Source organism: Oryx dammah, unplaced genomic scaffold (genome assembly GCF_014754425.2).
Source record: "Oryx dammah isolate SB20612 unplaced genomic scaffold, SCBI_Odam_1.1 HiC_scaffold_27, whole genome shotgun sequence".
Lineage (NCBI taxonomy): Eukaryota > Metazoa > Chordata > Mammalia > Artiodactyla > Bovidae > Oryx > Oryx dammah.
In genome coordinates this window covers 64380974-64395866 of record NW_024070211.1, presented here as the reverse complement: position 1 = coordinate 64395866, position 14893 = coordinate 64380974, and positions in this window count along the sequence as shown.

The window sequence follows — 14893 nt, the reverse complement described above, 5'->3', positions numbered from 1 at the left end:
ATACCTAACAAAACGAGTGAAAGTTCCTTGTGGTCATGTACCACCCCAATCCACAGTCATATTCTCCCAGTTCTGAAGTTGACTATTTTACCCTTGGGCTTGTTTGAATTAATGTTTAAGCAAGGCCCACACATTGCATTTGGTACATGTGTTTCCCGAGTGTCTTTTTTTCTGAGTGTCTTTTAATCTGATCGGTCCTCCCATCACAAGATGCACACACAGAGACTTTCCTGGTGGTCCAGTGGTTAGGACTTGGTGCTTCCATTGACAGGGTCCTGTTTCGATCCCTAGTTGGAGAACTAAGATCCCACATGCAACACGGTCAAAACCAAAAACCTGTCATACACACTCAGGGTGGGGGGCACTGCCATACTTAGCCCCCAGCTCACCCTAGTTGTACCCTGTCTCCCTCATAGAGTCCCTTACACAGATGCTTTCTTTCCCAGGACATCTCTGGATGCCACAGCTAGGTTTTGAACTCTGCCCCCACCCTGCCAACCTGCTGCAGACAGTAAGGAGTGCGTTGACTGTAAAGGATTTAGAAACAAATAGTAAAACCATTTGCTATGGACTGAATTGTGTCCCTCCCCACCAGATTCCTAAATTGAAGCTCTAATCTCCAGTATGATGGTACTTGGAAATGAGGCCTTTGGGTGATTAGATTTTGATGAGGTCAGGAGGGTGGGGAACCCAAATGGGATGAGTGTCCTCCTAAGAAGAGGTGGCAGAGAGCTTGTTTCCCTCTCTCTGTCTCTGTCTCTCCCCTCCCGCTGCAGTCATCTGCAAGCCAGAAAAGGAACTCAATCTGACGGCTCCTTGACCTTGGACTTCCAGCCTCCAGCACTATGAGAAGTAAATGTCTTTACTTAAGCCTCCCAACCTGTGGTATTTTGGTACAGTAGCCCGAGCTAAGACACCACTAAAAGTCAGTCAACTCTGTTACCAGCATGCACCAGCAGTTCTAAAGAACGTCAGTGATAAAATGCTCCTTCTTGCAGCCTAGAGCACTCCCATCAACCACTCCGAGTCTTGTCATTATGACAAAAAGATTTTACTGGGATCACCAAGGAAGTAGGAGTTAGTGTGTTGAATAAGTTACTAAAATGTCCGTAGGTAGATCTGATGAGGATATGTACGACAAATTGGGCTTCCCTGGTAACTCAGCTGGTAATGAATCAGCCTGCAATGCAGGAGACCCCGGTTAGATTCCTGGGTGGGGAAGATCCCCTGGAGAAGGGAAAGGCTACCACTCCAATATTCTGACCTGGAGAATTCCATGGACTGTATAGTCCATGGGGTCACAAAGAGTCGGACACAACTGAGCGACTTTCATTTCTCTTTCTTTCACCACAAGTTAGTGTTTATGTAAAGCTCAAAACACAAAATAATACTACATATTATTAATATTCCATGTTAATAATACATACGTAACCAAAGTGTAAAGACTTTCCTAGAAATACCAGACACCAAATTTAAGACAGTGGTTTTCTCTGGGAGAGATCGTAGGAGACATAAAAGAGGTCCATAGACATAAAGGTAGGTTGGGCTTCCCCGGTTGCCAGGTTGTAAAGACTGTGCCTGCAATGCAGGAGACCCGGATCCGATCCCTGGGTCAGGACGATGCCCTGGAGAAGGGAATGGCAACCCACTCCAGTATTCTTGCCCGTAGATTTCCATGGACAGAGGAGCCTGGTGGGGTCCATGGGGTCACAGAGTGGGACACGACTGTGTGACTAACACATTCACTTTCATAGTTGATATAGATATACACATATATCTGTTCTTTTTCAGATACTTTTCCCTTATAGTTTATAAGATATTGAATATAGTTCCCTATGCTATACAGTAGGTCCTTATTTATCTATTTTACACATAGTGGTATGCATATGTTAATCCCAGTCTCCTAATTTATCCCTCCCCCTGCCCCTTTTTCTGCTTTGGTAACCATACGTTTGTTTTCTGTGTATGTGAGTCTTTTTCCATTTTGGATAAAAGCTCATTTGTATCTTTTTTTTTTTTAAATTCCACATGTAAGTGGTATCATATATTTGTCTCCCCATACACTTTTTGTATGATTTAAATATTTTATTCAAAAAATGCCCATTGATCAGTCACAGGCTGGGCAGGCCCACCAGCAGACTCAGTTTCCATTTCCTATGACCCAGCTTCTCTCCTGGCCTGGAGGTGTGACCGAGCCTGGGGCTTCTGAGTCCAGAGTTGGACACCAGGCAGGGGTGTGGCTGAGCAGGTGAGCAGCTGCCAGAGCTGGAGGGCACTGGGCACCATACTGGCGAAGCCGGGAGTCACCGGGGTAGATCAGTGGCTGGGCATCAAGGAGACGGCTGACCCCGGGAGCACATGGGGGATGGTAAGGGTGGGTCTGAAGTAGAGGAAGGGGTATGAGAAGGAGGGCGAGAGGGCAGGTCCAGCTCATCGCCCAGTCTGCTGTAGGAGGGTGGCCACGGTAAAAATGGAAGCAGCCAGCGATCACTGTTTATAAAAATAGCTACAAAGTCTTGACAACCCAGAGAGAGTTCTGGGAAAGTTAAATTGAGGGCTGTGGGGAATGCTCAGGGCTTCTCATCTTCAAAGCATTTCTGAGACATGAGCTCATGAATCCTCCTTCCGGAGCCCTGAGTGAAATATAGGGACGAGGGAAGGTGGGGACAACATGTGGATGACCTCCTCAAAGAGGAGAAGTCGGCAGCCGGAGGGTTCCTCGTGGGATGCCACTTGAATGTGCCCTCCTCCAGTCTGCTTCTCCGCCCTGTCCCTCAGACCCAGCCTGGGGAGGGGCCTGGCTTTGCAGCCACACAGGGTGGGGCAGCCACAAGACAGGCCATGCGGGACACTGGGCTGGGTCACTCCAAGCTGCTAAGATCGAGGTCCTGTTGATAAAGACCAGCCTGTGATGCTGGCTGGGGGTCGTGCTGGGCGGGGGTCCAGGTAGAGCCCTGGTTGAGACCCATGGGATTCAACACAGGCAAGATCTGATGCGCAGACCCCTGGCAGGCAGAGGGTTTGGAGCAGATGAAGCAATAGGGAGGGAACGAGGGCAGAGGGAAGCCAGGATGGGTGTGCCCCCTATGCTTGGAATGGGGGTACCTAGGACTGAAAGCCAAGAGCCAGGTCCTTTGATTCCACTGCTGGGGATTCTAGGAGCTTAAACTATGGAGGCTATGATCACACTTCCATAGACGGAGAAACCAAGAGTATGAGAGTGTCACACGGTGGCAGTGATGGGATTTGAACCCAAGTCCCTTGGCACAAATCACCTTGCTCCTGGCCATCTCCTGCTTATTCCTCAAGTTTCCACTCAAGAACCTCTTCTCTAGAGGCCTTCCCAGCTGCTCCAGGGTGTCTCAAGCACTTAGAGCTGGCTCTCCGAGAACACCCACCACGCTGATCTGGGGGCGGCTCTTTGCATGTCATCTTCCACCAGATGAGGGATTCTCCCTCGCTGACTCCCAGCCCTGGCAGCACCAGCCCTCTCTGCTCCCCTGTGACCTGGCTTGCCCCAGGTTCTTGCAGGGTGACCTCCAACTGGCAAAGCCTCTCCCTGGGTCTTAGGTCAAGACGAGAAGATGGGGGTCAGAAGTCACTGTCCTGCACCTAAGGGGCTGGGCGGCCTGAAAGGCAGGAGCTCTAAGTGATAGTCCAGAGTTGAGACATGTGGTCCCCACAGTCAGGCCTGTCCCAGTGTGGATGGAGCATCCAGGTCCTAGATGCTGGGGTGCATCCATGAACAAAACAGCAATGTTAATAAGAACCTTTACTCCAGGAAAAACTGTACCCAGACCCAAAAGCATTACTTCAATTTCATGGTTCAGCACACTCTCCTCCAGTCTCCGTGGTGAACGATGATTTCATTGCCTTCAACAGAAGGCGTATTTGTGTGTGTACATATGCTTGAGAGAAATTTACTGAAAAGATATGGGTACGAGACCAGCTGGCAACAGTTTCCAAGCCAGGATCCTCTTTGAGCAATCTGCTCAAAGTTCTTGTTTGCAATGCTCAAAACCCAGCGGGGGGAGAAGGCAGTGTGAGGAATATACAGGGGCAAATTTACACTCACCCCTCTCAAAGAAGGGAGGTCCCGACCTTGGAGGCAGGAATGGAATGGAGACTTTCCAGGGAACTTTAAGAGTCTCGGGTAATTCATTTGGTCCAGACCATAGACTTCACAATCAGAAGTGAAAGACAGAAATGCAGTTATTCACAAGGACCTACTGTGTAGCACAAGAAACTATACTCAATATTTTGTAATAACCTATATAGGATAAGAATCTGAAAAAGAATATATATGACAAATATCATATGGTATTACTCATGTGGAATCTAATTTTTTTAAAAGATGAAACAAATGAGCTTGTTTGCCAAACAAACAGACTTATAGATATTGAAAACAAACTTATGGTTACTAAAAAGGAAACGTGGAGCGGAGGGATAAATCAGGAGCTTGAGATGAACATACACACAGTTCTTTACATAAGATAGACAACCAACCAGGACCTACTGTATAATACAGGGAACTCTACTCAATTTTCTTTGATACCCTATATGAGAAAAGGATCTGAAAAAGAATAAAAATATGTATATGTATAACTGCATCACTGTGCTATATTCCTGAAACTAACACAACGTTATAAATCAACTATACTCCAGTAAAATTAAAAAATTTTTAAAAGAATACATTTATGGTTCATCCCCGGAGAAGCCGATGGCACCCCACTCCAGTACTCTTGCCTGGAAAATCCCATGGACGGAGGAGCCTGGAAGGCTGCAGTCCATGGGGTCTCGAAAAGTCGGACACGACTGAGTGACTTCACTTTCACTTTTCACTTTCATGCATTGGAGAAGGAAATGGCAACCCACTCCGGTGTTCTTGCCTGGAGAATCCCAGGGACGGGGGAGCCTGGTGGGCTGCCGTCTCTGGGGTCGCACAGAGCCGGACACGACTGAAGTGACTTAGCAGCAGCAGCAGCAGCGTGGTTCGTCCCAGGTTGTGCAGAGGTAAAGAATCCACCAGTGGAGGAGACGCAAGAAACACGTGTTCGATCCCTGGGTCAGAAAGATACCTTAGAGGAGGAAATGGCACCCCACTCCAGTGTTCTTGCCTGGAAAATCCCATAGGCAGAGGAGCCTAGCAGGCTCCAGTCTATGGGTTTGCAAAGAGTCAGACACAACTGAGCACACACATACATACATAATTGAATCACTTTCTATATACCTGAAATTAACACAATGTTGTAAATCAACTAAACTTCAATTTTTAAAATTGTCACATTAAAGAAGAAAAGAAATGCAGTTATTCAAGGATCTTTTTTATATTCTCTTTCTAAAAGGCTTTTTCTAGGGCCTTGGTTCTTTGGCCGGCTCAATGGCTATAATTCCTATTGCCTTCTCATAAGTAATTTTTTTAACTTTAAAATGTTGTTGATCTTAGAATATGTCAGAAACAGTAGTGCTGAAGAGAAATGGAGGTAGTAAAGGGAGTATGAAAATGTAAAATCATAAATTGAGAGGCTATCAGAATGTTTACCTCTTCCTTCCCCTCCCTCCCCTAGTTTTCTTTTTAATTGTTATTTAACCACAGTTGATTCACAATGTTGTGTTAGTTTCTGGTATGAGCTAAATGATTCAGTTTTATATATATATATAAAACTGAATGTATACATATGTGTGTATATATATTAATATATATTCTTTTTCATATTCTTTCCCAATATAGATTATTACAAGACACTGAGTATAGTTTCTGTGCTATACAGTAGGTCCTTGTTGTTTATCTATTTTATATGGTACTCTGTATATGTTCTCTCTATTTCTCTCCTTCCAGTTTGCATCAGTTTCTCCTTAAGGTTCATATGAAGGAGATTTATGAAGGAAAAAAAAAAGCCCTGAGCAAAAACATGCCAAGGGACAAGATAAACTGGGGCCCCAGGTTGAAGAAAGGATAAAGATACAGTCACGTTGCAGAACAGTAACACCCCCAGCCCCCCACCACTGCCAAAGATGTCTATGTCCCAATCCCCAAAAGTGCTAATGTGTTAGGCTACACAAAGGAGAGTTACGGTCATTCATCAGTTGATCTTAAGTAGGGAGGTTATGCAGGAGAGCTGGACATAATCCTAGTGGTCCTTAAAAGTGGAAGAGGGAGGCCTGTGAGAAAGGCTCCCACCACCCCAACTTTGAAGATGAAGGAAGGGGCTGGAAACTCAGGTGTATATGGCTGATCTCTCAAGCTGGAAAAGGCAAAGATGGAAATTCTCCCCTCAGAGCCTCTAGAAGATTCTTTGATTTTAGCCCAGTGAGACCTATGTGCTGTGCTGTGCTTAGTCAATCAGTCATGACTCTTTGTCACCCCCATAGACTGTAGCCCACCAGGCTCCTCTGTCCATGGGGATTCTCCAGGCACGAATACTGGAGTGGGTAGCCTATCCCTTTTCCAGGGGATCTAAACCCAGGGATCAAACCCAGGTCTCCTGCATTGCAGGCAGATTCTTTACCATCTGAAGCACCAGGGGAGCCCAGCAAGACCCATATGGGGTTTCTGACGTAGGGAAGGCCTGAAGCAGGGAGCTGGGGAACCTAAAGGCAGTTCTAGGGGCAGGAAGACACAGGACCAATTGGACCGAATTCTTTACGGGCCACTAGAGCCTCGGGGCAGGGAGGAGGCATAAGGCACCTCCCCCTGCTGGCCCTTCTCATTCCCAGGACTGGCTGCTAAGAGTGTGGCTGCTACTGCTGCTAAGTAGCTTCAGTCGTGTCCAACTCTGTGCGACCCTAGAGACGCAGCCCACCAGGTCCCCTGTCCCTGGGACTCTCCAGGCAAGAACACTGGAGTGGGTTGCCATTTCCTTCTCCAATGCATGAAAGTGAAAAGTGAAAGTGAAGTCGCTCAGTCGTGTCCGACTTTTCGAGACCCCATGGACTGCAGCCTTCCAGGCTCCTCCGTCCATGGGATTTTCCAGGCAAGAGTACTGAAGTGGGGTGCCAGTAAAGTGAAAATGCAGGGCCCCTGTTCAAAGTTATGAAGAATTTTGAGAGAGTGGAAGGGCTGTTCTGAGCCTGGGGCCCCGTGTGCCTGCACACATCACGTGCCCACGAAGCCAGCTCTGCTTGTAATTATTGGGAACCACACTCTCACCTGGCTGATGGAGTCCAGTTATTCAGTAGCTCTTTCTTGGGCCTCTGGCTGCTGACAAGCTGTGTTCCTGGTCACAAGCCACAGCTTCCTGAATCTCTCCTAGTTCTCCCATGGTTGGCCTTTGCCCCTGACCAGAGATGTTGAAAGGGGGATGTGCCTGATAGATTCATATTAACAGAAGCTCCTCTCTGTGCTTCTGCCTGCCTGGCCACCGCTGAGTTGTTTCCTTCTGTTGTTGCTAAGGATGCTTCAGCACCCACAGGCTGGGGCCCACCTAGTCTGAGAGAGCTCAGGTTGGCAGCAGGAATCATTGGCAGAATTTGTACCTGAGATTAGAGCAAAAGGAACAAAGGCCCATGCTTCTGGAGTTTAGGATCCCTGTTTATGTTCCTTCCATAAAAACCTATATTGTTGCCAAACTCACATAAGCTATAGCCATGTGTGACCCCATACACCCACCTGCCCAGTCTCCCCTGTTTTTGCCCACCTAGCGACTGGGGCTCTGTGTTCAGTCTGCTGGCCTAGCTGAAGTGGGCCCAAGAAAATCTTGATTTTCTTTTTTTTTTCTTCTTTATTTATTTAGCTTTCCCAGGTCTTAGATGTGACATGTGGGATCTTCAGGCTTCGTTGTGGCAGGCGGGATCTTTAGTTGTGGCACATGAACTCTTAATTGCAGCATGTGGGATCTAGTTCCCTGACCAGGGATTGAACCCAGGCCCCCTACATTGGCAGCATGGAGTCTTAACCACTTGTCCACCAGGGAAGTCTCTTATTTTGATTTTCTATTGCTGTTTTTCTTGTGCCTATATTTCTACTTATGTTTTTTTGTTCTTCCCAGGAGCAGTTTGCTGTGTCCCTGATATAAGCCATTTTTTTTGTTGTTGTTGAAAGACATAGGGTAAAAACAAACAGACAAACAAAATTCTAGCTTTTTTTTTTTTTTTAAGCCATTGAAGACATATCAAGGCCTCCCTGCCACTATTGAGCAAATTCTTTCCCAGGCTGGTCTGAGTTGCACCCAGACTTTACATTAGGCTTTGTTCCAAGGGGGTGGAGGTGCCAGAGGGGAGACTGCAGCCTGAAAGACATCCAAGGAAAAAGGCTTCATTTACAAGCGCCCGCATCACACGGTTGGCAGTGCTGAGCTGAGCTGTCTCCCAGCTTCCAGGGGAAAATGAGAGACATTCCCCCAGAGCTTCCCTTTCAAGCTCTCACAGCTGGAAGGGTCGCACAGCCAAGTTCCACCCTCTTCAATGCAGGTTGTCACTTGGATGCCAGGGTCTGCTGATCTATTAGTCAAATACCTAATGTGAGAAAAAGAGCCATCACACATCTTTCTGTTTATCCATCATTCAATGCTCCATTTAGCACAAAAGAACCTCTCTCTCCCTTTTTCTCTTCTGCTGCAGCTAAAAGGCCCCTCCCAAGAGATAAAAATTACAAAGGAAAGAAAAGAAAAAAACACGATTTCTGAGCCAACGCTCATTTGTAATTCCACACCTGAGGCTGTTTGTTTCCTTGAATCTGAGAACAGGAAGGGGGCTTGGGGACCCTCTCGTGAAACCCCTTACTTTACAGATGGAGAAGCAGTTGTCTGGTGAGGTGAAGTGACTCACCCAACACCATTCAACCAGCAAGGGCACGGGCAGAGTCAGATCCACATCACCTGATCCTAAGCTAGACTTTACCCGCTGCACCACTGACGATTTCTTACGACCACAGTCACAGACTCTTGTAAGATATCATGATTCAACTGGACGCCGCCCTTGCAGAAGGACAACGTGAGAGGCAGCCCGGTGGCTTCTAGGCTATTTTAAACCAACAACCCAAACAGTCAAATTTAAGAACCCAGCTTATTTTTCTTGTCATGCGGAATCAAATAGTTTCAGGCAGACTTTCCCTAACTCACAAATAAGCTGTGTTCTAACAGTGTGTTTGGAATTTGCTATTTAGGACGCAGGATGTGTTTTCTTCCCAGGAAATCATGTGATCTGATGTGGTGAGAACGCCAGGCCAGGTCACAAAGGCTGACTTAACCAAGAAGTGACCACAGTCTAGTCGAAACAACCCTCCATCCTATTGTTTCCAAGCAGAAGCACATTCTAAGTTTCAAGTGGAACTAGTGGAACCAGCAGGGCTTCCCTGCTGGCTCAGCAGTAAAAAATCCGCCTGCAATGCAGTAGACGCAGGTTCGATCCCTGGTTCGGGAAGATCCCCTGGAAAAGGGAAAGGTTACCCACTCCAGTATTCTTGCCTGGGAAATCCCATGAATAGAGGAGGCTGGCAGCCTGCAGTCCATGGTGTTGCAAAGAGTCAGACATGACTTAGTGACTAATCAACAACAACAGGTGGAACCAGCAAGCTCACCAGGGCCCCCGGCAGGAAGAGGTCTGGCCCAGAGAGCTAAGAAGCCCCACAGACCCGTGAACTGGGCATGTGCTTCGGATGAAGATGGAGCTGGTTTTGAGTCACCTCTGCTAATTAACACCTGGGCTAGTTCCTTAACTTCTCTGAGCCTCTGACAAGTGAGGATGATTCTAATACCTCACAGGTGACATACAAGCACGAAAGAAGACAATGCATTAGGAGGACCTAGTAAAGGCTCTTGTGTCTGTAGCAAGCCATTGTTTATCACTGTAGCAGCTCAGGAGAGGAGGCAGGGGTGGCCCTAGCACTTTGAGGAACTGGGATACTCCACTGGGGGAGGGACTCTGGACTCTGAAGAAGAGTCCAGTCATAGCCTGATGAACTGGAGGCAGTGAGGGGGCCCTGGGCTGTTAGCCCCACCCCTGTCCCTTAGGCAGCAGCAGTGGCAGCTGCTGTGGCTCCACCCCTGACTGAGGGGAGCAGGGCCCTAGGGGGGCCCTCCACAGCCACTGCAGGTAACCTCATTATTGAAAGGGCTGGACTCAGCAGTGTGCAACTATAATGCAGGCTGCCCTCTGCAATCATCTTTGCATCCCCGGGGACCATCTCCTGAACCTCCCATTGTGTGTCTGGGCCTTTTCAAGTCTCATTTCAGTGACTAAAATCTACCAACCAGTGTGATAATCAAACTCAAAACTGCATTAGATTTAAGCTCTGTGCTGTCCTGCTGCTGCAGGCTGAGGCCTACTTCAGGCTTAGAAGCTGCTGTGGCAAGGGTAGGGGGTCTGTGTCATCCACTTCTCTCTTCCAGCTCTATCCCAACCCTAGATTCCTTCACCGGGTTTCAGACCACCTGAGGTCAGATTCCACAGACAAAGGGCCTGGGAGCTCTGGCCAAGTCCTCTGGGTGTCTGATTCACTGGACCTCCCTCTGGCCCAGGACTATGGCTCCAGAGTGGAATCTCAAAGCCTTTTGCCCTTTTCTGGAGGGGAAAGAAAAGTGCCAGAACCCTCTCCCAAGAATCTGGTACCCGATTGTCTTTATTTGCCCGGGGCTGCAGAATTTCCGGGATGCAGGCTTTCAGCACTAGAACTGGGACAGCCCCAGGCAAACCAGGAGGCACTGGTCACCTTACTCAGGGGGGTGCACATGCCATACTCCTCAGCCCCCTCCAAAGGAACCATTTCCTTGTGACTCTTCAGCCTGGGGTGACCAGTGGGTTAGAACTGACAGACCAACTTTATGGTCTTTCAGCAGGTTCTGTATAGTGCGTCTACCTCGCTCTAAGGTGTAAGTCCTTGGCATTTTCTAAGTGGTTGCCTTGGAGACCTCTGCCTAAATGGGAACCCATCCTACCAAATGGATCAGAGAAATTCCCAGTGCTGCAGTGAGTCCTGAACTAAAGAGATCCACCCACCCCATCCCAGGTGCTTAAGGACACCTGGGATTTTCAGTAGGGATTTTCAGAGAGGGATTTTCAAGTAGGGATTTTCAAGAGAGAAATATGCAACAGGATGTAGATGGTGGCCTGGTTCAAATTTTAGTTCATCCTTTCATTACCTTGGACTGTGTTACCTCAAGCAAGTTGTTTAGCATCTTTGTGCCTCAATTTCCTCACCTGTGCAATGGGTTGACAATGGTCCGTACCTCCTAGAAGACCTTAAGGATGATGAGTTAACCCACGTAGCACAGTGTCTGGGACATAGAAATTGCATAATAAATGTTAGTTCTACCAACATTATTACAGCAATCTGGGATTGGGTAATAAAAACTATTAAAAGTTTCAAATCTGTTGCAGGCGTATTTTCCTAAGCTATTTTCTCTACTTGAAAGCAGATTAATGAGTCAGTGTTGCAGAGGCTCCAAGGAAAGGAGCCTCCACTGCTTGGGAGAGTTTTACAGTCTCTTTGGAAGATCATTTAGCAATAAGTTTCAAAAGCCCTAAAAATGCCTTTGACCCAACAATTCTCTGCTTCTAGGAATTTATTCTGAGGAAACAAAGAACTGGCTAAAGATTAATGTGCGTTATTATTCACTGCAAATATACTTAACATAGGAAATGCTTGGAAAGAATCCAAACAGTTTTTCAAATTGGGTTATAGTTACTTTACCACGTTGTGTTAGTTTCTGCTGTACAAGGAAGTGAATCAGCTATGTGTATCCACCTGTCCCCTCCCTCGTGGACCTCCCGTCCCCCCACTCCCACCCCCTCTGTCTAGGTCATCACAGAGCATAGAGCTCAGCTTCCTGTGCTTTATAGCAGGCTCCCACTAGTTATCTATTTCACATGTGGCAGTGTATGTATGTCAATCCCACCCTCCCCTTTCCCCTGGCCCCGTGTCTGCATATCTGTTCTCCACATTGGCATTTCTATTCCTGCTCTGCAAATAAGTTCCTCTGTACCATTTTTTTAGGTTCCGCATGCATGTGTTAATATACAATATTTGTTTTTCTCTTTCTGACTTACTTCACTGTGAATGACAGATTCTAGGTCCATTCATGTCTCTACAAATGACCCAATTTCATCCCTTTTTATGGCTAAGTAATTCCATTGTATGTATGTACCACATCTTCTTTATCCATTCTTCTGTTGATGGACTATTAAAAGTGATATCACAGATCTATATTTATTAACATGGGGAGATGTTCATAATATGTATAGTGTATATATTTATAGAATATACATTTTAAAATGTATTTTATAAAACATAAAATAGTGTATATTCTAAAGTTTTTCAGAGCATAGGTATTATTAAAGTCCACCTGAAATGAGAATGTATACATAATTTTATAACTTGCTTCTTTTTGGCTTAACATTATATAAGCACTATTTTGCACCATATAACAAAGCTTCTACAAACTTCAATAGTAATAATACTTATCAAATTGATGTTTCATGGTTTAGATAATCAGTCATTTATTATTAGGGCAAGTTATTCCAAATGTTTTTTTGTTAGGTATTTATTGTTAACATTTGGGGCATATTTTTAATTCATTTTCAGAAGTAGTATTTTCTTGAGAGCAACACCCCAAAGTCAAAGCAAAGTGTGTTTGAGAGGCATATACATATTTTTAAGGTTTTCAATATATACTGCTTTCCAACTCCTTTATCCCAATTCACATCAAGTCTTGGTCAGAAGTCTATGCCTTCCATTTAATATAGCTTTCCTGCTCTTCTCTGTAAAGAAAGGATGTTGAGCTTCACACATAATGCTTTCCAAAGCTTTCCTTTGAGCAGATCACCCTGAGAGTGATGCTTCTGTCATGATGAGCTCTGGTAGTTCACGATGAAACTGTGCACCAAGTTACCACGGATACAGAGAAAAAAAAAAAAGAATATTTCATGGTAACCAAACCCCTACACATACTCACCGACAGACCGGTCTATATAGAAGAATAATTGATTAGGAAGTATTAATTCAACAGAAATTTCAGCAAGTTTTAAGTGCTTAAAAAAATTTTTTTTCAGTTCAAACATCTTAAGTGCTTTTGAATTGTTTTTGAGGAAGCCTTTATTTCTGATTAATTTTGTATATTTTTTTTAGAATTCTGTAAAAAAATTTTTTAAATCTATCCTTTTAATTTATTATTGTATTATCCTTTTTATTTTATTTTAAATTTTATTTTATTATCCTTCTTATTGATTTATTGATTGGCCATACTAAATCACTTGTGAGATCTTAGTTTCCCAACCAAGGACTGAACCCATGCCCTTGGCAGTGAAAGTGCTGTCTTAAACACTGAACAGCCAGGGAATTCCCTCAGATTTCTTGATTATACAAAATTCAAATGTATTTAGAAAAAATCTTAGTGGAGGCTTCAGACAAAAACTGACTGGAAGAAGCTTCAAAATGTCAAAAATTCTCTTGTTCTATCACAACAGAAGCTAAAAGAGTCTACTTGATAAAAGCATGAATTTAAGGGAAGGAGTCATAAAAAATCACAACTAAGAATATATAAATCATGAAAATGACAAGACAAGTTTATAAGAATCAGATCAGTTCAGAAGCAGTACTTCATTAAGGGGAAGAGATATGTTTTGACCATAAAAAATGATTTGAATAAATCCCAATTTAATGAAGACAAATGAATCATATGAATATATTTTTAAAAGATTTGCAGTCTTTGTGATTTGACCACAAAATATTGACATCAACAAACTCATAACAGGCTGCTACTAAAAGTACGCTGCTCAGCGGGTCGAGAATCAGCCTGCAATGTGGGAGACCCCAGTTCGATCCCTGGGTTGGGAAAATTCCCCGAAGAAGGAAATGGCAACCCACTCTAGTATTCTTGTCTAGAGATCCCCATGAACTATGCAAAGAGTCAGACACAACTGAGCAAGTTTCACCTAAAAGGACATTGACCAAACAATGTAGAAAAATAATCTAGCAAAAAAAAGGTAGATTATATATAGTGTATTATAGCAATTTGTCCTTCAGTTAAACACTACAAATACTGTGTTATTTTCCTGGATTTTGTGGGGGTTTTTTGGTATCTATTAGTTCAAATTTAATAAATAAAATTTCCATTTTTTTAAAAAAAATTGTAATCTGTTTTGATTTCCCCAAAATTAATGTTCATGTTTATGCCTAATTTTGACTTCAGCATTTGATATTCTTTTCTCAGAAAGGGTTCCAGTTTATATAAGCCTCAGGTTCCCTAAACCATGGTTCTGCCCCGGATGAGAGTATATGTGCGTGTGTGCTAAGTCATTTCAGTCGTGTCTGACTCTGCGACCCCATGGATTATATAGCCTGCCAGACTCCTCTGTCCATGGGATTCTCCAGGCGAGAGTACCAGAATGGGTTGTCATGCCCTCCTCCAGGGGATCTTCCCCACCCAGGGATTAAACTCAAGTCTCTTTTGTCTCCTGCATTGGCAGGCAGGTTTTTTACCCCTGACTCCACCTGGGAAGCCCTGGCTGAGAGCATAAATGCTTGGAAACATTCTGAAATGATTTCAGATCCAGAGCTCACCTCTATCATCGCACCTGGTGTGTTTTGTAACAAGAAGGCTTAGCACAGCCAAAGAACCTTTGGGAAAGAGTATACAACCCCAGGAAAACTCTCTATAGCTTCTATGGGTGAAAAAATGGGTCAATTCACTGAATTTTTTACATTCAACACTCAAACATTTACTGAAGATCTTCTACATACACCAGGCACTGGGATGCAGATGAATAAGAGGACACAAGTGAGAGAGATGGATGCAAAGGAGAAATCCATTTAGAGCCAGCACCCCCAGCAGGGCACAACCACAAGGCAACGCTAGTCTTTCAGTCACTGTCATTCAATCTGGCTCCGGGGTCCACTTCCTTCCCCTTCCCTGCATGATGTCGCAGGCAGGCAGCATCTCTAGGTCCCTTTAAGTCA